Source organism: Aotus nancymaae, unplaced genomic scaffold (genome assembly GCF_030222135.1).
Source record: "Aotus nancymaae isolate 86718 unplaced genomic scaffold, 86718_ANA_hifiasm-v0.15.2.pri h1tg000057l, whole genome shotgun sequence".
NCBI classification, from domain to species: domain Eukaryota; kingdom Metazoa; phylum Chordata; class Mammalia; order Primates; family Aotidae; genus Aotus; species Aotus nancymaae.
In genome coordinates this window covers 62,314,450-62,338,080 of record NW_026988471.1, presented here as the reverse complement: position 1 = coordinate 62,338,080, position 23,631 = coordinate 62,314,450, and the positions used below count along the sequence as shown (strand labels likewise).

Here is a 23,631-nt window from a genome sequence, read left to right as displayed (position 1 = left end):
TAAAGCTGCATAAGACATCATTCATATCTGAAAACAACTTTTAATCTTATAAAGGAACTGTGTACAAAATTAACTATGATGCAAGGCATTTATGCTGAGGACTATTATAGAAACAGATCCCTTTCAGTTGGGAGCCTCAAAGAGGGTTGATGAAAAGAAGCCTAGTGGTCAAGCAGCAAGCAGCCACCTTTCAGGTTCTTCCTAATAACTGCCCAAAATTTAACATTTGGTACCTTCACCAGCAAATGCTATCATGTAGGTTAAGTGTATTTGCTTTTAGTTTGGTAAATTTCCTCTAAGATAAGTTTTCTTTCTTTTTTTTTTTTGTAAAGAAAAAAAAAGGAAAGAAAGAAAGAAAAAAAGAATGAAAAAGAGGAAGAAAAAGGAGAAGGAGAGAGAACGGGAGTATTGCTCTATCGCCCAGGCTAGAATGCAGTCTAAAAATGGGAATTGAAAACCTCTTTTATGCCAATAATTGTGCTTAACAGTGGAGACAGGACGGAATAGGGGAAGAAAATAACAAACAAGCAGCCAACCAATATTTCATTTAAACATATGAAATGCTATGCAATTATTGAGGAGTGATTTACTTCTAATTATATGGTCACTTTTGGAATAGGTGTGATATGGTACTGATAAGAATGTATGTTTCGTGTATTTGAAGTGGAGAGTTCTATAAATATTTATTAAGTTTACTTGTTCCGGGTCTGAATTCAAGTCCTGGATATCCTTGTTAATTTTCTATCTCGTTGATCAGTCTAATATTGACAATGTGATATTACAGTCTCCCACTATTATTGTGTGGGAGGCTAAGTCTCTTTATAAGTCATTAAGAACTTGTCTTATGTATCTGGGTGCTCCTGTATTGGGTGTGTGTATATGTAGGATCGTTAGCTCTTCTTGTTGCATTGATCCTTTTACCATTATATAATGTCCTTCTTTGCCTCTTTTGATCTTTGTTGCTTTAAAGTCTATTTTATCAGAGGTGAGAATTGCAACTCCTGCTTTTTATTTGTTTATTTATGTTTGCTCTCCGTTTGGTTGGTAAATCTTCCTCTGTCCCTTTGTTTTGAGTCTTTATGTATCGTTGCATGTGAGATGGGTCTGGATACAGCGTACCGATGGGTTTTGGCTTTTTATCCAGTTAATAATATATATGAGTTTAATACTGCCATTTGATGCTAGCTGGATATATTTTTGGAAAGGCTGATATTGGTTGCTCCTTTATATGTACAGTGCTTCTTTCAGAAGCTTCTGCAAAGCAGGCCTGGTGATGGTGAAATCTCTAAGTACTTGCTTGTTTGCAAAAGATTTTATTTTTCCTTCGCTTTTGAAGCTCAGTTTGGCTGGATATGAAATTCTGGGTTGAAAGTTCTTTTCTTTAAGGATGTTGAATATTGGCCCCCACTCTCTTCTGGCTTGTAGGGTTTCTGCTGAGAGATCTGCTGTAAGTCTGATAGGCTTCCCTTTGTGGGTAACCTGACCTTTCTCTCTGGCTTCTCTTAGTATTTTCTCCTTCATTTCAACCCTAATGAATCTGACGATTATGTGCCTTGGTGTTGGTCTTCTTGAGGAATATCTTTGTGGTGTTCTCTGTATTACCTGGAGTTGAATATTGTCCTGTCTTACTAGGTTGGGAAAGTTTTCCTGAATAATCTCCTGAAGAGTATTTTCCAACTTGAATTCATTCTCTTCGTCACATTCAGGTACACCTATCAAATGTAGATTAGGTCTTTTCAAATAGTCCCATATTTCTTGGAGACTTTGCTCATTCCTTTTTTTCCTTTTTTCTCTAATCTTGACTTCTCGTTTTATTTCGTTAAGTTGGTCTTCGAACTCTGATATTCTTTCTTCTGCTTGATCAATTCGACTGTTAAAACTTGTGCATACTTCACGAAGTTCTCGTGTTGTGTTTTTCAGCTCCATTAATTCACCTATATTCCTCTCCAAATTGTCTATTCTCGTTAGCATTTCGTCAAACCTTTTTTCAAAGTTCTTAGTTTCTTTGCATTGGGTTAGAACAAGTTCTTTTAATTCATAGAAGTTTCTTATCATCCACCTTCTGAAGCCTACTTCTGTTAATGGAACATGCTCGTTCTCCATCAGGGCTTGTTCTGTTGCTGATGAGGAATTATGATCCCCTGTAGAGAGAGAGGCATTCTGATTTTAGGTATTCTCAGCCTTTTTATGCCGGTTTCTTCCCATCATTGTAAATTTATCCACCTGTTGGCTTTGTGATTTCCGACTTTCAAATTAGGTTTCTGAGTGGACGTCCAACTTGTTGATTCCCAGCGCTGAAATCTGAGCAATCCACTGCGCCGGCCAAAACAGCGGTGTTAAGATTGATGGTGCTTTTCTGCCCGGGAATCGGCCAAAAGGGGACCAGTCCCGCTCACTCTGCACCAAGAACTGCCGCGCTGAGGCGCCAGCAAAACTGCGCCGGCCACAAGAGTCGCGGTAGCGACCCGTGGGGCTCCTCTGCTGGGAATCTCCTGGTCCGTGAGCAACAAAAATTCATCTGAAAGTGTGGCGTCCTCTCGTTCTCTGCACTTTCACTGGGAGCTACAATCCCGAGCTGCTAGTGGTCAGCCATCTTGGATCTCTCTCTCTCCTAATGGTCTTTTCAGGGATTCAGTTTCTTCCTGGTTCAGGTTTGGGAGATTGTATGTTCCCAATAATTTACTCATTTCTTGTAGGCTTCCTACCTGTGTTGATAATAGTCTCTGAGGGTTTTGGTATTTCTTTGGGGCAAGTGGTAACATCCCCTTTGTCATTCATGATTGTGTTTATTTAGATCTTCTTTCTATTTCTTTATTAGTCTAGCTAGTGGTCTATGTATCTTATTAATTTTTTCAAGGAACCAGCTCCTGGATTCATTGATCGTGTGTGTGTGTGTGTGTGTGTGTGTGTGTGTGTGTGTCTGAGTTTCCTTTAGTTCAGCTCTGATTTTGGTTATTTCTTGTCTTCTGCTAGCTTTGGGGTTTGTTTGCTCTTGTTTCTCTAGTTCCTCTGGGTGTGATGTTAAGTTGTTAATTTGAGATCTTTTAAACTTTTTGATGTGGGTGTTTAGTTCCATAAACTTCCCATTTAGCATGTTCTCACTCATAGGTGGGAGTTGAACAGTGAGAACACATGGACACAGGGAGGGGAACATCACATACTGGGGCTTGTCAGGGAGTTGGGGGGCTAGGGGAGGGATAGCATTAGGAGAAATACCTAATGTAGATGATGGGTTGATGGGTGCAGCAAACCACCATGGCACATGTATACGTAAGTAACAAACCTGCACATTCTGCACATGTGTCCCAAAACTTAAAGTATAATAAAAAAAAATTGCTTTGGCGGTGTCCCAAAGATTTTGGTATGTTGTATCTTTGTTCTCATTAGTTTCAAAGACTCCCTGGTTTCTGCCTTAATTTCACTGTTTACCAAGAAGTCATTCAGGAACAGGTTGTTTAATTTCCATGTAATTGTGTGGTTTTGAGTGATCTTCTTAGTAATAATTTCTGTTTTTATTGCATTGTGGCCCAAGAGTGTGGTTGCTATAATTTTGGTGTTTTTGAATTTACTGAGGATTGTTTTATGCCCAGTTGGGTGGTCAGTTTCAGAGTATGTGCTATGTGCAGATGAGAGGAGTGTATATTCTGTTGGTTTTGGGTGGAGACTTCTGTAGATGTCTATTAGGTCCATTTGGTCCAGTGTTGAGTTCAGGTTCTAAATATCTTTGTTAGTTTTCTGCCTTGATGATCTGTCTGTCAGTGGGGTGTTAAAGTATCCCAAAATTATTGTGTGAGTATCTAAGTCTCTTTGTAGATCTCTAAGAACTTGCTTTATGAATCTGGGTGCTCCTGTATGGGGTGCGTATTTAGCCTTTTACGATTATGTAATGCCCTTCTTTGTCTTTTTTGATTTTTGTTGGTTTAAAGTTTGTTTTGTCTGAAATTAGAATAGCAATCACCTGCTTTCTTCAGTTGTCCATTTGCTTGGTGGCTTTTTCTCCATCTCTTTACTTTGAGCCTGTGGGTCTCATTGCATGTGAGATGAGTCTCTTGAAGACAGCAGCATATCATTGGGTTTTGCTTCTTTATCCAACCTGCCACACTGTACCTTTTCAGTAGGGCGTTTAGCATGTTTACATTCAAGGTTGGTATAGATATGTGTAAATTTGATTCTGTCATGTTGTTAGCTGATTATTAGGCAGATGTGTTTGTGTGGTTGCCTAATAGTATCACTGGTCTATGTGCTTAAATGTGGTTTTGTTGTGGCTGGTGACAGTCTTTCCTTTCCATATTTAGCACTCCCTTCAGGATCTCTTGTAAGGCAGGTCTGGGTGTAACAAATTTTAAAATCCCTTAGTGTTTGCTTGTCTGAAAAGGGTCTTATTTGTCCTTTGAGTATGAAACTTAGTTTGGCTGGATATAAAATTCTTGATTGAAAGTTCTTTTTTTTTTTGAAATAGGATCTCACTTTATTGCCCAGGCTGTAGTGCAGTGGCACAATCATGCAGGATCACATGCAGCCTTGACCTCCCTGGGCTCATGTGATCCTCTCATCTCAGCCTTCTGAGTAGCTGGACAGGTGTATCCTACCATACCTATCTAATTTTTGTGTTTTTTTGTAGAGATAGGATTTTGCCATGTTGCCCAGGCTGGTCTCAAACCCCTGTTCTAAAGCGATCCACCCACCTTGGCCTCCCAAAGTGCTGGAATTACAGGCATGAGCTACCACACCTGGCTGAAAATTCTTTTCTTTAAAAATGCCTAATGTAGGCATCCAATCTCTTCTGCCTTGTAGGGCCTTTGCTGACAGATCTGCAGTTAGCCTGAATGGGTTCCCTTTCTAGGTGACCTGCTCCTTCTCTCTAGCTGCCTTAAACATTTTTTTCTTTCGTTTTGACCTTGGAGGACCTGATTATTACTTGTCTTGGGGATGATCTTCTTGTGTAGTGCATTTCTTGAATTTGATTGTTGCCCACTCTAGACAGGTTGGGGAAATTTTCATGGATGATATATGTTTACCAAGTTGCTAGGTTTCTCTTTCTCCCTTTCAGAGATGCCAGTGAGTTGTAGATTTGGTCTCTTTACATAATCCCATATTTCTTGGAGGTTTTGTTCATTCTTTTTAATCACTTTTTTCTTTATTTTTGTCTGACTGAGTTATTTTGGAGAACCAGTCTTCAAGCTCTGAGATTCCTTCCTTGGCTTGGTTGATTCTTGTGTTAATATTTGTGAATTAATTATAGAATTCCTGTAGTGTATTTTTCAGCTCTAGCAGATTAGTTCGGTCTTTCTTACAATGGCCATTTCACCCATCAGCTCCTGTGTTGTTTTATTGTAATCTTTATATTCCTTGGATTGGGTTTTGACTTTCTCCTGAGTGTAGGTGATCTTTGTTCCTATTCATACTCTGAATTCTGTATCTGTCATTTTAGACAGTTCAGCTTGGTTAAGAACCATTGCTGGGGAACTAGTACAGTGATTTGGAGGTAAGAAGACACTGATTTTTTTTTGAGTTGCCAGAGTTTTTGTGCTGATTCTTTCTCATCTTTGTGGGCTGATGTTTTTTCAATCTTTGAACTTGTGGCTCTTTTGATGTTTTTTTTTCTTTTATCCTCCTTAATGTCCTTGGGGATTTGTCTTGTTTAAGATGGGTTCAGTTGACGTCTGGATAATTTTAGGGGCCCAAGACTTAGCTCCTGACTCCTGGGCTGCATGCTCTAACTCTGGGAAGCTGGTATCAGGCTCCCAGCTTTGTTCTCTCACCCCCTGAGGTTAGGAAACTTCTGTGCTGGAGGGGCTGAGGTGTTTTGTACTGGAGGCACTGAGGAGGGGCTAATGGTGATGCCAGCCAAAGCTCTTCATTCGGCAGTGGCAGTGGGATCCATGCTTGTTTGCATTTGCCACATGGCAGAGTATACTCTCATAGGCTGTGGCAGGGCACTGGCAGGTGCAGGAGTGCCAGCCTTGCTGTGGGCATTTGCAACAGTGGTGGTATTGGCATAGGGGTGGGGCACTGGCAGGTGTGGGGCTGGCGCTCTCCATGCCCATGTTCATGCGGGTTGCAGTGGCTCTGCAGGGTGGAGGGCAGGGTTACTGGTCTCTGTGTGTAGGTTTACAGTAACGGTCCTGTTGGTATAGGGGCAGGGTGCTATTGGAAAAAACGCTGGTGGTCTCTTTGTGCATGAACATGCTGGTGCAATGATGGTGCAGTTTGGGGGCTGGGGCCGCTGGTCTGGTGTGTCTTCAGGTTGGCCAATAGCATCACGGAGGTGGGTGGCAGGATGTGCACATAGCAGTGGTACGGTGGGGTGTATGTGCACCATGCAGTGGCGGTGAGTGGGAGATGAGGTTTGCCCATATGCACATGCACCAGCAAAGTGATATGGTGGTGGCCATGGGCAAAAGAGAGTCTGTGGTGGGAGGTGGCCATGGGCAGGTTGGTGTGCATTTGTGCGGGCTGCTCTGCTGGGGTGCTCTAATGGTCAGATCCAGTTCATCTCTGCAAGAGCTATGATGCGACCCCATGTGGTACCCTAGCTGGATATCTGAGGCTGCACTGCAAGCAGGCATGGTAAGGCTCGGGCCCTAGGAGAGGACAGGTGAAGGGGGTGCTCAGATTGGACTGGCCATGTCTCATGGGCAAGACTGTCCTGCACTGTTCAGGTCTGACAGTTTTCCTAAGGCTAAAATCTCCTAGGGGTTCCTGGTGAGCATTGGGGTTATGGGCATCTGTGACTATGCTCCACTACAGATTCTCCCCACACCAAACCCTGTGGGCTCCCCACTGGCTTTAGTTCTGCCCCTACCACTCCCACTCTCCCTGCCAGCTCAAGTGTCTGTGGGGGTGGTGGGGCCTCCTGCTACCAGAATTCCAGAGGTCCCTGGTGAGAGCAGATGGCTTCTCACCTGTTCAACTCACCCCATCTCCAGGAGTCATTGGGAACCAGGAACAAGTCCTGGTGTTGGTAGCCCTGTACAGTGTTCCCAGCTTCCTTCCCCTTCAGCCCAGGATTTGTGTCTTCTTTCTGTCCACTCCCAATGCCTTCCCTCTGAACATCAGAAAGGGGTCTTTGAAATTAAAAATAGTGGTGGCTCATACCTGTATCCCAGCACTTTGGGAGGCTGAGGTGGGTAAATCACCTGAGGTCCGGAGTTTGAGAACAGCTTGGCCAACATAGTAAAACCCTGTCTCTACGCCTGTAGTCCCAGCTACTCAGGAGGCTGAGACAGGATAATCCCTTGAACTCAGGAGGTGGAGGCTGCAGTGAGCTGAGATTGCACCACTTTATCCCAGCCTGGATAAGACAGAGTGAGACTCCATCTCAAAGAAAAAACAAACCAAAAATAATGCTCTCTCTCTCTGTGTGTACATAGAGATAGAGCAAAACAATGTAGCAGATCTAGCTACGGACTAAAATAGTAATATGACATAAAAATGAAATATTTACAGATTTAAAACTAAGTGACAAAATGTGACAGGGAAGTTGAGACATAGAAGGTACATTCTATATATGCAATACAACTAGAAATTAAGAAATAAAGGATGACTCCATGCATCTAACCTCTGGCTTTAGGGAACAATTTGTGTTAATGGTTGGAATGGGGCCCTGGACCTTGCTTCAACCAGTCTCTATGTGTACAAGTTTTATATATTGTAGTCATATATAATGTTTTATTATAGGAAAAAGTGTTCCGCCAGAAAAAAAAGTTTGAAAACTGTTAGTCTATGGGATAAATTTTATACTTACTGCATTTTATCCTAGGTTCTTTATAATTTCACCCCAATCTGCCTTTCTTGGGGGAATAAAGAGAGATTATTGTAGAAGAGATAGAGGCAATCTCACATGGTTATATAAGCCAGTATAAGAACTTTGAGACATAGGCAATGAGAATTTTTGAAGGGGCTTAGACAAACAAAACGATCTAATTCATATATTTAAAATATATTTTTAAATATTATACACAATATATGAACATATAAAAATAGTGTTTTATTTTTATGGGAAATGGGTTATAGGGACTCAGAAGTCAAAATGGAAGTCTAGTCAGAAGGCTACTGAAGTGCTCTAGGCAAGATAAGATGAGGGCATAAACTAGAGTGGTAATAGTAGAAATGAAAAAGTAGATTAGGATGGTGAAGTGGTGACAGATATTGAGATGGACTGAAAGGGTTTTTCTTTTTCTTTTTTTCTCTTTATCTTCTTCCTCCCACCTTCTTCCCTACCTCCCTGTTTATCTCCCTGTCCCCATCCCCCTTAATAAAAGAGTGAGCATTTGTATGTAGTTAGCATGTACTCCATGTTACTGGGAAAGGAAAAAGTTTGTGTTAAGAGTGGGAAGGTGGCTCACATTTAAAATGCATTACTCATATTTAAAAAAAATATCAGAACTTGAAAAAAAAACAAGTATTATCCTCACAGTTTCTGTGCGTAAGATATTTGAGAATGGACCAGGTAGGCCATTGTGGCTCAAGATTTCTTGTGAGGTTGCAGTCATCTGAAGGCTTACCTGGAGCTGGTGGATTTCCATCCAAGGTGGCTTATTCACATGGCTGACAAAGACGTGGTGGTCACTGGCAAGAGTCCGGCGTCTGCTCCTCTTCGCATAGGCTTCCACATAGGCTGTTTGAGTGCCTTCACAACACAGTGGCTGGCTACCCCTCTTACTCTGGTCAGAAGTGATAGGCATCTGTGAATGAAGGCTCTGAGCCTCACAGAGGGCTGTAGCAGCTCCATTTTGAGGCAAAGCCGTCAGAACTTTAAAAATAAAAGTAGGTAGAAGAAATAAAACTAATATTTAATAAACCAGTAGTATGACTAAACAATAATCTATTGTATATTACAAAATAGCTAGTAGAGAATAATTTGAGTGTCCTCAGCACAAAGAAAAGATAAATTTTGAGGGTGATGGGTATTCCATTTGCCCTGACTTCATTATTACACATTAATGAATATATTGAAATATCACATGTACCCCAAAATGTGTCTATTATGTATCAATAAAATTGTTCTAAATACCTTACATTGAAGGAAGAATGTAGTGACAAAATGATGGGCTTTGGAATTAGACAGATTTGTGTTAAAAATATAGCTCAATCACTTTTCTACTTCATAAAGTAAGGAAATACTACCTCATATGGCAATTATAAAACCTTTTTTTTTTTTTTTTGAGATGGAGTCTGGCTTTGTCACCCAGGCTGGAGTGCAGTAGCATGATCTTGGTCCACTGCAACTTCTGCCTCCAGGGTTCAAGCCAGTCTCCTGCCTCAGCCTCTCGAAGCTGGGATTACAGGCATGTGCCACCATGCCCAGCTAATTTTTGCATTTTTGGTATAGATGAAGTTTTATCACGTAGACCAGGCTGGCCTTGAACTCCTGGTCTCAAGTGATCCACCTGCCTTGGCCTCCCAAAGTGCTGGGATTATAGGCGTGAGCCACTGTGTCCAGCAGTGATTATAAAATCTAAATGAGAAAGTGCACATAAAGCACTCAGCATGTAGTAGGCAGTCTATAAATAACTGAAGAGAAGTTTCTTCTTGATCAAGCAGAAAATGAGTAACATTAAAACTTTTGGAGATTTTCCAAATTTGCCAATGTTTAGAAACAAATAAATGTAATCTCTAAAGGCAAGATGCACTTTTCCCAGCATAATCAGTTATTTAAATTATAACTAGGAGGTTAACAACACCTCACACAAATGTAGTTTTTATTTTAAGAATTGACCATTTATCTGTAACAGTATTAAAACTTTTATTGAGCATCTTTAATGGAAAGTACTTGTGAGTGTGCCGCATATTGGATAACATGCAAGTCACACCATAAAGTTTATATTTGAAATAACTAAATCATGTTCAGATATCAATTTTGTAAATTAGGTACTTTACATAAGTATAAATTGGAATGTTCATCAAAAGAGAATGTATGGTTATCAGTGCTTGTGCCACATCTTCCACACACTCATATGTATTAAGCTGTACCAGAAGAAATTAATATTCCTCTGGTATAGCTTACTATAAAGCTTTTGATGTATAAATGTATTAAAATATTTTATAGTTAAAATATGTACATCTAATTTTCATTAGAAAATAACTGACATACAATATTTATTACCTGTTGAAAAAATAGCAAACCCTTCTTTGAATACCTAGGCACCTTCTCGTTGGCTGGCATCAACTGTGACAATTTACAGACACACAACTGCAGTCTGAATTGGCACCAAAACCAATTATGATGCTGTGTTATTTGCAGCCCTGGCCCTGTCTAATTTCTCTTGAAAGGAGGATATGGGAAGAGAGTTTGCAAATACACGAGTGGTAAGAATAATTGATAGTTCATGTCTATTCTGTCTTAAAATATAAATCCTCTCTTTGTCTTTAGAATCCTCTAGCTTCCACTCTCACTCTCCACATCTGTGGCTTCAATTGCAGGGTTGACTCCTAAACCCATATTTTCATTCCAGATCAAACTCCTGAACTCTATATCTGTATTAGCGTCTATCAAGAGCTATAACTTAGCTTGCCATTCTACAGAGCATGTAACTGCTAAATAATAAATGCTAACTGTGGGCAGCCCAGAAGTTTTATACCTATTTTTAAACACCAGGTGACATCACGGAGTGTTGCAAAACCAAAGTGCCGAATTATCCTGGAAAAAATGCTAGTTGCACTTCTAATAGAAAATATTCTTTCATTGAAAGTGCCTGTCAGGGTAATATGATTAGCTGTATCAATGGTGCAAACCGTGTAGTTAAACAGACTATCAATTTGAAGTAAGAAAAAAGGATGCTCACCAAGACATTAAAGGTATTAGCACAGGAGAGGGCAAAGCACATAGGATGAGGTATTTACTCAGTGTTTGCTGCTATTCCCATCTGCAGATGTGTTCTGAGTGAACTTGGTAGGAGGTGGGTCACTTTAAAAAATAGCCCATGTATATAGTGTAAAAAGTCAAAGAGTTTTATAAGGCTCATAACTAGCAACAGCATTCATCTTTCCCAGCTCTCTCCAGAGGCAACCAATTTCAATTTTTTAGTTATTTCTTCTGGTATTTGCTTCCATGTTTATAAACAGTGTGCATGTACTTATTTCATCATTTAAAAAATTTTAATTTTTAATCTATTCTTACTTTGAAAAAAGAGAATTTAACTCTGTAGGAATTGACCATTTCTCTATAACAGTCTTAAACCTTTTATTGAGCATCTTTAAATGCAAGGGGTGATACTTTTCCTCACCTGTCATAAGAGTTACAGCCAACACTCCTTTAACAAAGGATAGGTTAACAAGAGAAAAGCATAGTAAATTTATTTAACAGAAGTCTTGAGTAACACAAGAGCCTTCAGAAATGAAGACCCAAAGATCCAGGGAAAACTATCTATTTTTATGCCTAGGTTCAATGAAGTGGACAGTTTGTAGAAATGTGACTGGACACGGCGGGGAATAATGGTAATAGACTGATGGGGGAAACCCAGCAAGCCTTGTCTGTTCAGATTCATCTTGGCCTCTCTGTGTAGCATTTCCTCCTCAGAGGTATGGGGCAGGACTCTTGTGGAATGAGGGTCTTCAAGAGAGAAAGGAGAGAGTAACCTTTCTAGGTTTTGTGGCTTGCTTTGAGGGAGAGGAGTTCTAGTGTCTATGACACTTGGAGAAGAGGAATTCTGGTTTCTGTGAATCATTTTTTGGGGAAAAGAGGGAGACAGGAGAGCAGTAGAACATCTGAGATACTTTGCTTCAGAGGCCTTCAAATCTCCTTCAAAGTGCTCAGCATGCCAGAGTGCCAGACTCTGGGGTCTAGTGCTCTGAGCCCCAACAACCCCTACTTCAGCACTCATCCTCTCCCATACATATTTCCTTTTTCCCCTCCAACATGATTACACCACCATTTTTGGTTAATCAATATTGTATGTTTACGTTTTTCTAACGATGTAAATATTCAAAGCTCATGTGATCATGTAGCATACTATAATTATATTTTTGTACAACTTTTTGTTTTCTCTGTAGTAAATAATTGCTTTTACTTTTTAAATGTGCTTTTTAATATAGACCTATTATTTCTTCATTCCCAACTTCCCAAGAAGTATAAGTCTTCTTTACGTAAGTTCAGAAGCTTCAGGCATCTATTACTCTGTACATTTTATTTTTTCTTGAAACTACCTCTCTGAAAGTTCTTTGCTTTCCTGCTTAAACCTGAATTTGCTGTCTTCCTCTTGAGATGCAGATGTAGGATTTCCTTTCATCATTATTCTGTAAATCTTTTTTCTTTGTTCTTATGTTGAATCCCTTATTTCCTGGATTCTTTCTTTTTTAATTTTTTAATCATACTTTAAGTTCTGGGTTACATGTGCAGAACGTGCAGGTTTGTTACATAGGTATACATGTGCCATGGTGGTTTGCTGCAATCATCAATCCATCATCAACACTAGGTATTTCTCCTAATGCTATCCCTCCCCTTGCCCCCACCTGATGACAGGCAACAGTGTGAGATGTTCCCCTCCCCACGCCTATATGTTCTCATTGTTCAACTCCCATTTATGAATGAGAACATGCGGCGTTTGGTTTTCTGTTCCTGTGTTAGTTTGCTGAGAATGATGGTTTCCAGCTTCATCCATGTCCCTGCAAAGGACATGAACTCATTCTTATTTATGGCTGCATAGTATCCTGTGGTGTATGTGTGCCACGTTTTCTTTATCTAGTCTAACATGAATGGACATTTGGGTTGGTTCCAAGTATTTGCTGTTGTGAATAGTGCCGCGATAAATATACGTGTGTACATGTCTTTATGGTAGAATGATTTATAATCCTTTGGGTATGTACTCAGTAATGGGCTTGCTGGGTCAAATGGTATTTCTGGTTCTAGATCCTGGAAGAATCGCCACACTGTCTGCCACAATGGTTGAACTAATTTACATTCCCACCAACAGTGTAAAAGCTTTCCTATTTCTCCACATCCTCTCTACCATTTGTTGTTTCCTGACTTTTTAATGATCACCATTCTAACTGACATGAGATGGTATCTTGTTGTGGTTTTGATTTGCATTTCTCTAATGACCAGTGATGATGAGCTTTTTTAAATATTTGTTGGCTGCATAAATATCTTCTTTGAAGAAGTGTTTGTTCATATCTTTCACCCACTTTTGGATGGGTTTTTTTTTTCCTATAAATTTGTTTAAGTTCTTTGTAGTTTCTGAATATTAGCCCTTTGTCAGATGGATAGATTGCAAAAATTTTCTCCCATTCTGTAGGTTGCCCATTCACTCTGATGCTAGTTTCTTTAGCTGTGCAAAAGCTCTTTAGTTTAATAAGATCCCATTTGTCAATTTTGGCTTTTGTTGCCATTGCTTTTGATGTTTTAGTCATGAAGTCTTTGCCCATGCCTATGTCCTGAATGGTATTGCCTAGGTTTTCTTCTAGGGTTTTTATAATTTCAGGTCTTACATTTAAGTCTTTAATCCATCTTGCATTAATTTTTGTATAAGGTGTAAGGAAGGGGTCCAGTTTCAGTTTTCTGCATATGGCTAGCCAGTTTTCCCAAAACCATTTATTAAAAGGGAATCCTTTCCTCATTGCTTGTTTTTGTCGGATTTATCAAAGATCAGATGGTTGTAGATTTGTGGGGTTATTTCTGTGGCCTCTGTTCTGTTCCATTGGTCTATATATCTGTTTTGGTACCAGTACCATGCTGTTTTGGTTACTGTAGCCTTGTAGTATAGTTTGAAGTCAGGTAGTGTGATGCTTCCAGCTTTGTTCTTTTTGCTTAGGAGTATCTTGGCTATGTGAGCTCTTTTTTGATTTTACATGAAATTTAAAGTAGTTTTCTTTTAATTGTGTGAAGAAAGTCAATGGTAGCTTGATGGGAATAGCATTGAATCTATAAATTACTTTGGGACTACAGAGCATGTAACTCCTAAATAATTAATGCTAACTGTGGGCAGCCCATCAGTTTTGTATTTTCATGTTATTGATTCTTCCTATCCATGAGCCTGGAATGTTTTTCCATTTGTTTGTGTCCTCTCTTATTTCCTTGAGCAGTGGTTTGTAGTTCTCCTTGAAGAAGTCCTTTACATTCCTTGTAAGTTGTATTCCTAGGTATATTATTCTCTTTGTAGCAATTGTTAAGTGGGAGTTTGCTCATGATTTGGTTCCCTGTTTGTCTATTATTGATGTATAGGAATGCTTGTGATTTTTTGCACATTGATTTTGTGTCCTGAGACTTGCTGAAGTTGCTTATCAGCTTAAGGAGATTTTGAGCTGAGACAATGGTGTTTTCTTTTTTTTTCTTGAGACAGAGTCTTGCTCTCTTACCCAGGCTGGAGTGCAATGGCGTGATCTCGCTCACTATAACCTCTGCCTCCCGGCTTCAAGCAATTCTCCTGCCTCAGCCTCCCGAGTAGCTGGGACTACATGTGCCTGCCACCATGCCCGGCTAATTTTTTTTTTTTTTTTTGTATTTTTAGTAAAGACAGGGTTTCATCATACTTAGCAGGCTAGTCTTGAATGCCTGACCTTGTGATCTGCCCTCCTTGGGCTTCTCAAGTGCTGGGATTACAGGCATGAGCCTCCGTACTGGCCAGATGATGGGGTTTTCTAAATATACAATCATACCATCTGCTAACAGAGATGATTTTACTTCCTCTATTCCTATTTGAATACCCTTTATTCTTTCTCTTGCCTGATTGCCCTGGCCAGAACTTCCAATACATGTTGATTAGGAGTTGTGAGAGACGACATCCTTGTTTTATGCCAGTTTTCAAAGGGAACGCATCTAGCTTTTGCTCATTCAGTATGATATTGGCTGTGGGTTTGTCATAAATAGCTCTTACTATTTGTACCTCTAGTAGAATTCGGCTGTGAATCCATCTGGTCCTGGGCTTTTCTTGGTTGGTAGGCAGCGTGATGCCTCCAGCTTTGTTCTTTTTGCTCAGGATTGTCTTGGCTATGCAGGCTCTCATTTGGTTCCACATGAAGTTTAAAGTGGTTTTTTCCCAGTTCTGTGAAGAAGGTCATTGGTAGCTTGATGGGGAGAGTGCTGAATCTGTAAATTACTTTGGGCAGTATGGCCATTTTCATGATAGTGATTCTTCCTAACCATGAGCCTGGAATGTTTTTCCATCTGTTTGTGTCCTCTCTTATTTCATTGAACAGTGGTTTGTAGTTCTCCTTGAAGAGGTCCTTTACATTCCTTGTTAGTTGTATTCCTAGGTATTTTATTCTCTTTGTAGCAATTGTGAATGGCAGTTCCCTCTTGATTTGGCTCTCTGTTTGTCTGTTATTGGTGTATAGGAATGCTTGTGATTTCTGCACATTGATTTTGTATCCTGAGACTTTGCTGAAGTTGCTTATCAGTTTCAGGAGATTTTGGACTGAGGCGATGGGGTCTTCTAAATATACAGTCATCTGCAAATAGAGACAATTTGACTTCCTCCTTTCCTATTTGAATACCCTTTATTTCTGTTTCTTGCCTGATTGCTCTGTCTAGAACTTCCAATAATATATTGAATAGGAGTGATGAGAGAGGGCATCCTTGTCTAGTGCCAGATTTCAAAGGGAATGCTTCCAGTTTTTGCGCGTTCAGCATGATATTGGCTGTGGGTTTGTCGTAAATAGCTTTTATTATTTTGAGATACGTTCCATTGATACCCAGTTTATTGAGATTTTTTAGCATAAAGAGCTGTTGAATTTTGTCGAAGGCCTTCTCTGCATCTATTGAGATAATCATGTGGTTTTTGTTTTTGGTTCTATTCATGTGATGGATTACATTTATAGACTTGTGTATGTTGAACTAGTCTTGCATCCCTGAGATGAATCCTACTTGATCATGATGGATAAGCTTTTTGATGTGCTATTGTAATCGGCTTGCCAGTATGTTATTGTGATTTTTGTATCAATGTTCATCATAGAGATTGGCCTGAAGTTTTCTTTTTTTGTTCATTCTCTGCCTGGTTTTGGTATCAGGATGATGTTGGTCTCATAAAATGAGTTAGGGAGGAGTCCCTCCTTTTGTATTGTTTGGAAAAGTTTCAGAAGGAATAGTACCAGCTACTCTTTGTATATCTGGTAGAATTTGGCTGTGAACCCATCTGGACCTGGAGTTTTTTTGTTTGGTAGGCTATTAATTGCTGCCTCAACTTCAGCCCTTGTTATTGGTCTATTCATGGTTTCAACTTCTTCCTGGTTTAGTCTTGGGTGGGTGCAAGTGTCAAGGAATTTGTCCATTTCTTCCAGATTTACTGGTTTATGTGCATAGAGTTGTTTGTAGTAATCTCTGATGGTAGTTTGTATTTCTGTGGAATCGGTGGTGTTATCCCCTTTATCATTTTTCATTGCATCTATTTGATTCTTCTCTTTTCTCTTGTATTAATCTGGCTAGTGGTCTATTTTGTGATCTTTTCAAAAAATCAGCTCCTGTATTTATTGATATTTTGAAGGATTTTTGTGTCTATCTCCTTCAGTTCTGCCCTGATCTTAGTTTTTTCTTGTCTTCTGCTAGCTTTTGAGTTTTTTTAAATCTTGTTTCTCTAGCTCTTTAAATTTTGACGATAGGGTGTAGATTTTAGATCTTTCCTCACTTCTCATGTGGGCATTTATATAAATTTCCCTCTAGACACTGCTTTGAATGTATCCCTGAGATTCTGGTACATTGTGTCCTTATTCTCGTTGCTTTGGAAGAACGTCTTTATTTCTCCTTTCATTTCATTGTTTATCCAGTAGACATTCAGGAGCCAGTTGTTCAGTTTCCATGAAGTTGTATCGTTTTGAGTTAGTTTCTTAATCCTGAGTTCTATTTTGATTGCATTGTGGACTGAGAGATTGTTTGTTATGATTTCCATTCTTTTGCATTTGCTGAGGAATGTTTTACTTCTGATTATGTGGTCGATTTTAGAATAAGTGCTATGTGGTGCTGAGAAGAATGTGTATTCTGGTGATTTGAGGTGGAGAGTTTTGTAGATGTCTATTAGGTCTGCTTGGTCCAGAGGTGAGGTCAAGTCCTGAATATCCTTGTTTATTTTCTGTCTCGTTGATCTGTCTCATATTGGCAGTGGGGTGTTACAGTCTCCCACTATTATTTTATGGGAGTCTAAGTCTCTTTGTAGGTCTCTAAGAACTTTCTTTTGAATCTGGGTGCTCCTGAATTGAGTGGATATATATTTAGGACAGTTAGCTTTTCTTGTTGCATTGATCCCTTTATCATTATGTAATGCCCTTCTTTGTCTTTTTTGATCTTTGTTGGGTTAAAATCTGTTTTTCCAGAGACTAGGACTGCAAACCCTACTTTTTTTTGCTTCCCATTTGCTTGGTAAATATTTCTTCATCCCTTTATTTTGAACCCATGTGTGTCTTTGCGCATGAGATGCGTCTCCTGAATACACCACAGAAATGCGTCTTGACTATCCAATTTGCCAGTCTGTGCCTTTTAATTCGGGCATTTATCCAGTTTACATTTAAGGTTAATATTGTTTTGTGTGAATTTGATCCCGTCATTATGATGCTAGCTGGTTAGTTTGCCCATTAGTTGTTGCAGTTTCTTCATAGTGTCGATAGTCTTTACATTTTGGTTTGTTTTTGCAGTTGCTGGTACTGGTTTTTCCTTTCCATATTTAGTGCTTCCATCAGGAGCTCTTGTAAGGCAGGCCTGGTGGTGACAGAATCTCTCAGCATTTGCTTTTCTGTAAAGGATTTTATTTTCTCCTTTACTTATGAAACTTAGTTTGGCTAGATATGAAATATTGGGTTGAAAATTCTTTTCTTTGAGAGTGTTGAATATTGGCCTCCACTCTCTTCTGGCTTGTAGGGTTCCTTCAGAGATATCCACTGTTAGTCTGATGTGCTTTCCTTTGTGGGTAACCCAACCTTTTTTTCTGGCTGCCCTTAACATTTTCCCCTTCATTTCAACCTTGGTGAATCTGATGATTATATGTCTTGGGGTTGCTCTTCTTGAGGAGTATCTTTATGGTGTTCTCTGTGTTTCCTGAATTTGAATGTTGGCCTGCCCTGCTAGGTTGGGGAAGTTCTCCTGGATAATATCCTGAAGTGTATTTTCTAACTTGGTTCCAATCTCCCTGTTATTTTCAGGTACAGCAATCAATCAGGTTTGGTCTTTTCACATAGTCTCATATTCCTTGGAGGCTTTATTTGTTTCTTTTCATTCTTCTCTAATCTTGTCTTCACACTTTATTTCATTATGTTGATCTTTGATCTCATATCCTTTCTTCTGCTTGATCGATTCAGCTGTTGATACTTGTGTATGTTTAACAAAGTTCTTGTGCTGTGTTTTCAGCTTCATCGAGTCTTTTATGTTCTTCTCTAAACTGGCTATTCCAATTTGCAATTCCTCTCACTTTTTATCAAGGTTCTCAGCTTCCTTGCATTGGGTTAGAACATGCTCCTTTAGCTCGGAGGAGTTTGTTAGTACCCACCTTCTGAAGCCTGCTTCTGTCAGTTTGTCAAACAAATTCTGTGTCCAGTTTTGTTCCCTTCCTGGATTCCATATCATCCTCCTTCTTGGGTTTATTTCATCCTTTGGTGAGTAACTTCCTTAATGACAATGCATGATAGTTAATTTTTTTTTTTTTTTTTTTTTTTTTTTTGAGACGGAGTTTCGCTCTTGATACCCAGGCTGGAGCGCAATGGCGCGATCTCGGCTCACCGCAAACTCCGCCTCCTGGGTTCAGGCAATTCTCCTGCCTCAGCCTCCTGAGTAGCTGGGATTACAGGCACGCGCCACCGTGCCCAACTAATTTTTTGTATTAGTAGAGACGGGGTTTCACCATGTTGACCAGGATGGTCTCGATCTCTTGACCTCGTGATCCACCCACCTCGGCCTCCCAAAGTGCTGGGATTACAGGCTTGAGCTACCGCGCCCGGCCAATAGTTAATTTTTGAGACATTGCCCCTTGAATGTCTCTTTTTCTAACCTCATGCTCAAGTGAAAATTTGGCTAGATATAAAACTATAGGTAGGAAATAATTTCCTTTAGAAATTGAAAGCAAAACTCCTTTTTCTTCTATAACTCCCAGTGTTGTGATTCAGAACGTCTGATGCCCTGATCCTTTTTATGTGATCTTTTTTTTCCTTCTCCGCAAACTTTTAGTGTATTTTGTTTATCTCCACTGTTTTGATATTTCACAATAATATGCATAGGGATTATTTCTTTTGTAATACATTGTACTGGGTACTTAATGATTTCTTTCAACAGAGAAACTCATGTACATCAGTTCTGGGAAATTTTCTTGTATTATTTCTTCATAATTTCTTCCCTTCCATTTTCTCTGTTATTTGTCTTAGTCTAATGTATGACTGAGAATCACTTCGACTGATCACCCAACCTCATCTTCCCTTCTTTGTGTGTTTTTCTTCTGGAAGAGTTCCTTAAAAGTATCTTTCAAGTCTTCTTTTGTTTGTTTTTGTTTTGGCTCTCATATTTTTATTTCCAGGAGTTCTTTTCTCCCTCTTTCAGCATAGCCTTCCCACTCTCAGTAATGTTTTATTTCTTGAGATGTTGCTCTGATATAATCTCTCAATAGTCCATTTTCATTTTTCTTCTATGGTAGGGAGAGATCATTGCCCAACTGTGTTGGCAGGGAGGAGCACCTAGAATTCTAAGTATTGTATCCATAGACTTTCAAACAGTTCTTTTGTTTTCAGTTCTAAGCACAGCTATTTCTTCAGAAGTACTTAGTGCTTCCAGCTTCTGAGCTTTTCTAGGGTTCCAGTACATGTGCTTTTTCACTTCATCCACTCTGCCATTGGTACTTCCTTTCTGCTTTCTCAGATCTATTGTCAATTACCTTTTGCCCATCTGCTTGTTACCCTCCAAAATTTGGATGCCATCTATTTTGTTGTTACCTTGTCACTAATTCTTTTGCCTTCTGAGGTTTTTTTTTTTTTTTTCTTAAACTGCTGTATGATTTTCGCGAGAGTTTGTAAGGGAATGAAAATGAGTATATGTACTCAATCCCCTATCTTTGGGGATGGTCCTTTATGTAGGACTTTGTATATGTTGCCAAGTCATTTGGAGCTGGTCTTACTGCCAAAGGAAATCAAACATTGGCATATACTGTGTTTCCTTGCTACTAATTTACCATTGTTTGTAAGGTATTGTTTATTTAGATGCAAGTTTGATGATAAACAGCAACACATATTAAATGTACACATTGATTATAAGATACGTAAAATTTCAGAAACCACGAAGTATGAATTACAGTAACTTTAGAATTAGTAAATTTGTGTGGATCACTTGCTTGCTGTTCATTTTCTTTAAAGAAGTTTCAGGTTTTGAAAATGGGAATATATGAGTTCTATTTTTGTTGTGATTGAGATTGTGTTAGATGCTAGAAGTTATAACTCTCTTATTTGTACTAAATTCCTGGACATGGTTCTATTTTATTTGCCATACTCTGATGTAATTGTTCGTTACTTTTCTTCTCCATCCCTACACTCCCCACTAAGTTTTGATCTCCTCAAGAACAAGTTCTTTGCTTTCTTAATGTCATATTGTGAATGCCTAGCATGGTGCTGCTCAGTGGTTGCACTTAGCAAATGCTTTGTAAATGTAGGTTGAACCATACTAAAAATAATTAGAAGATAAAATGATATCCAGTGAAACTTCTTTTTTTGTTTAGTTAGTTTTGAAATTAGACTCATTATTTTAAGGATATTGAATATTCATGAAAGAGAAACACATTTATTGAACAATTATCATTTGCTACAAATTTTCAATTATGTTACTCCATTTACTCTTCTATATCTTAATATAGAATAAAAAATAAAAGCATAGGAAACATTTTTTATTAATCTGAAACTTGTTTGGGCTTTAGGGCAAAACATGATCATAATCTAGAATCTTCATTATTTCATTCTACTGATTTTTAAATATCAGGTAATAATTTCCTACTATATTACGGAATTAACATTTTAAGCTGTGATGATGTATGCTTGTGTTAAATATATTGCAGTGAAATCGATCCCTTCTCAAAGGACCTTGGTGATTATTCACAGGCTTTCATTTCAATAAGAAAAGGCTGTTCTTTCCTCAGTTATCTACTTTGGTTCTCTATTCAACCATTGAAACAAAATACTAAAAATTTTATATAAGTAAGAACTCTGTGACAAATCATTAGTGAAGTTGAAAACACTTAATCAGGGAAGAAAGATTATGAAGGAAGATCCAATCACAATATTAAAGACTTTGCTGCAGGACTCTTATAAACTGTGACTATTTAGAGCTTATTTACATTTCATTAAGAACTTGTCATAAAGACTGAGGGGCTGAAAACTTAAAGGGTGTCACTACCACATAAGGGTAATCAAAATAGAAATAAAGCTTCTGTGATATAACACAATAACTTAACAGGAAGACATTAATTTATTTACCAGTCAGCCATAAATGTTAATAATTCGTATCAGAGCTTTTATATCATCTGTAAAGTTTGCTAAGCAGTAGTGAGAAGATTCTTTAGTGCATAAGTACCAAATTTAATCAGATATTTTATATACATCAATTTACTTATAAAGTATTGTTATACTGATTTAAAATACTCCTTAGTCATTCAGTTTACTTTCTCCAAGAGCTTTCTAAGCAAAGTAAATTGAAGTAAAAGTTGGTCAGAAGATAGTTTCCATAGATAACCCTTTCCATGGATTAATTATACAAGTCTAAACTGACATTTGTCTCAGGGGTCAAAAGGCTCCATTTAGCACAGCATTTAGGCAGAGGGAGATAGAGCTGAAAGACCACTGCACAGATAATCTGTGGACAGAAATTTTAGTCCTAATTGTTCCTCTAACAAGATGATTGAATCTGTGCAAATTACCCCCGTAGATTTCAGTTTCCATATTTGTAAATTAAGGGGTTTAGGGTCTGTCAGAGTTGATTTGTGCCAGAGGAGGCACATGGACTCTTTCAAGAAACTGTTATTCCCTGCCCAGAAAAATGTTTTTATGCATACTCGAACACAATATGACACACACACACACACCACCTTAGTACATAATTGCAGAAGGCTTTTGTGAGGATTAAATGAAATAGTGAATATAAAGTACATTTAGTAGGTATTTTAAAATGTTACCCACCTTTCTCTTCCCCATGTTAGGAGGGTTCTTTAGCTTCTAAGTTTTTCTAGAAGCCATAGAAAAAAGTTTTTTGGGTCTTTTTTGGAAAAGAAAGATTTAAAAGTATACAACTATCAAGTTGTATGAGATATTTCACTTTTTATAAGAAGCCATTTCTTTCAGCAGTTACTAGAGTTTGTTTTTCAGAGGAGGGGGTAGCAATCTGTCATCAAAGTGTTGACAAGTGAAATCTGACAAGGTAGAGGTGGTATAGCTGCAGGCCACTCCAAAATTTTCCACTGCCTTTTCTATTTGGAAAGAAAGGATTTCTTTCTTTTCTTTTTTTTTCTTAATTCTTGCTCACTTCATAACAGTCTTTGATTTATATGCCTTTCAAAACAATAATCCTAAATTGAGAAGTTATTTTGATATTTAAGCATTGGTTTAGATAAGAGCATTTCAGTGTTCTCTTGCCTTTATTTTAGCTGTTTACAACTTATTCCTGAAATTTAATTTATTTTCTCTTCAAAGTTACATTTTTTTTCTATCCAAGTGTAACATAAAATTATATTTATAGAATTTTAGTCTAGAATTAATTGTCATTGTTACATTGCTAACATTTCCATTTTCCTTGTCCTTTCATTGTTGTGGCTGAGGTATACCCTCAAAAGAATAATTAAGATCATATTTTTTAAGATCAGAAAAGTAGGTATCTGTGTTGAGTGGAGGTGGTAAGAGATGATGATATTGATTATTGTTACTATTTGCCTATGCAAGCATAGTTCCCCCCAGTGCCTGATATAAACTGTTGCAGTTATTTTTTGAGGTCATGGAAAAAATTCATTTCAACTAGATAGAAGTCTCTTTGGAATAATGGAAAATCGTGTGCAGCAAAATATTTAAAATGAGCATTAGCAAACAAGATGTTTGTATTAATAGGAACCTAGAAAATGAGTATGCAAAGGTCAGGACCAATCTTTAAATATTAGTGAAATTTAATTTGTTGCATGTAATGAGTAGAAAGAAGAGGAAACAGACCACAATGAAGAAGGTATTGATAAATTGTCTAAATGTCAAAACTGCTTATAATATGGAAAATGTTAAACTGACAAGATCTATTTAACTAAGTGAATTAAACCATTTGAACGTGCCCTAGAGAAATATTTGCCAAATTTAACGGGAGATTTTTAAAAGATTTTTGCCACAATTTATTTGAAGAAAGTGAAGGGATTCCTACTTTTCTTTCTAGGCATAGAATTTGTTTTAACCTCTTTTAGTAAGAATGATGCACAGATATTCTTCGAACATAGAAATCTGTCACCTTTTGCTTCATGTTGAAATAGCATCATATGACCAGTGGTTAGCAGCTGTGAAGTACCACAGTCTGGCTGGAGTCTAAATCTCTTTGGCACTTTGCACAGCACTACTTTAATTGAGTCTAAAGAGCTTTTTATGTTATGCCCAGTTTTTTTTTTTTTTAATTTGGATTCTACATTCTCTTATTCTCTTCATATATAATGTTAGTGACAAAAATTTTAAATGACTAAACATGCCCAAAGTAGATAACAATAGATTAATATCATTCATACG

At 38.3% G+C, this 23,631-nt stretch overlaps 1 protein-coding gene and 1 pseudogene across 10 annotated transcripts in view; both read left to right on the top strand.

Annotated features, from left to right (window-relative positions):
• WDPCP (WD repeat containing planar cell polarity effector) overlaps window positions 1-23,631 on the top strand; it is a 783,785-nt gene that overhangs the window by 288,880 nt on the left and 471,274 nt on the right. The window contains exon 1 of one of the 10 annotated variants that reach the window (XM_064364174.1): window positions 10,300-10,311. The exons of the other annotated variants lie outside the window; for them this stretch is intronic. The gene's annotated coding sequence lies outside the window, so the exon portion shown is untranslated. Of the gene's footprint in view, window positions 1-10,299; window positions 10,312-23,631 lie in introns of those variants that run through there. 10 annotated transcript variants of the gene reach the window in all.
• On the top strand, window positions 5,835-6,513 carry LOC135269708 (uncharacterized; annotated as a pseudogene).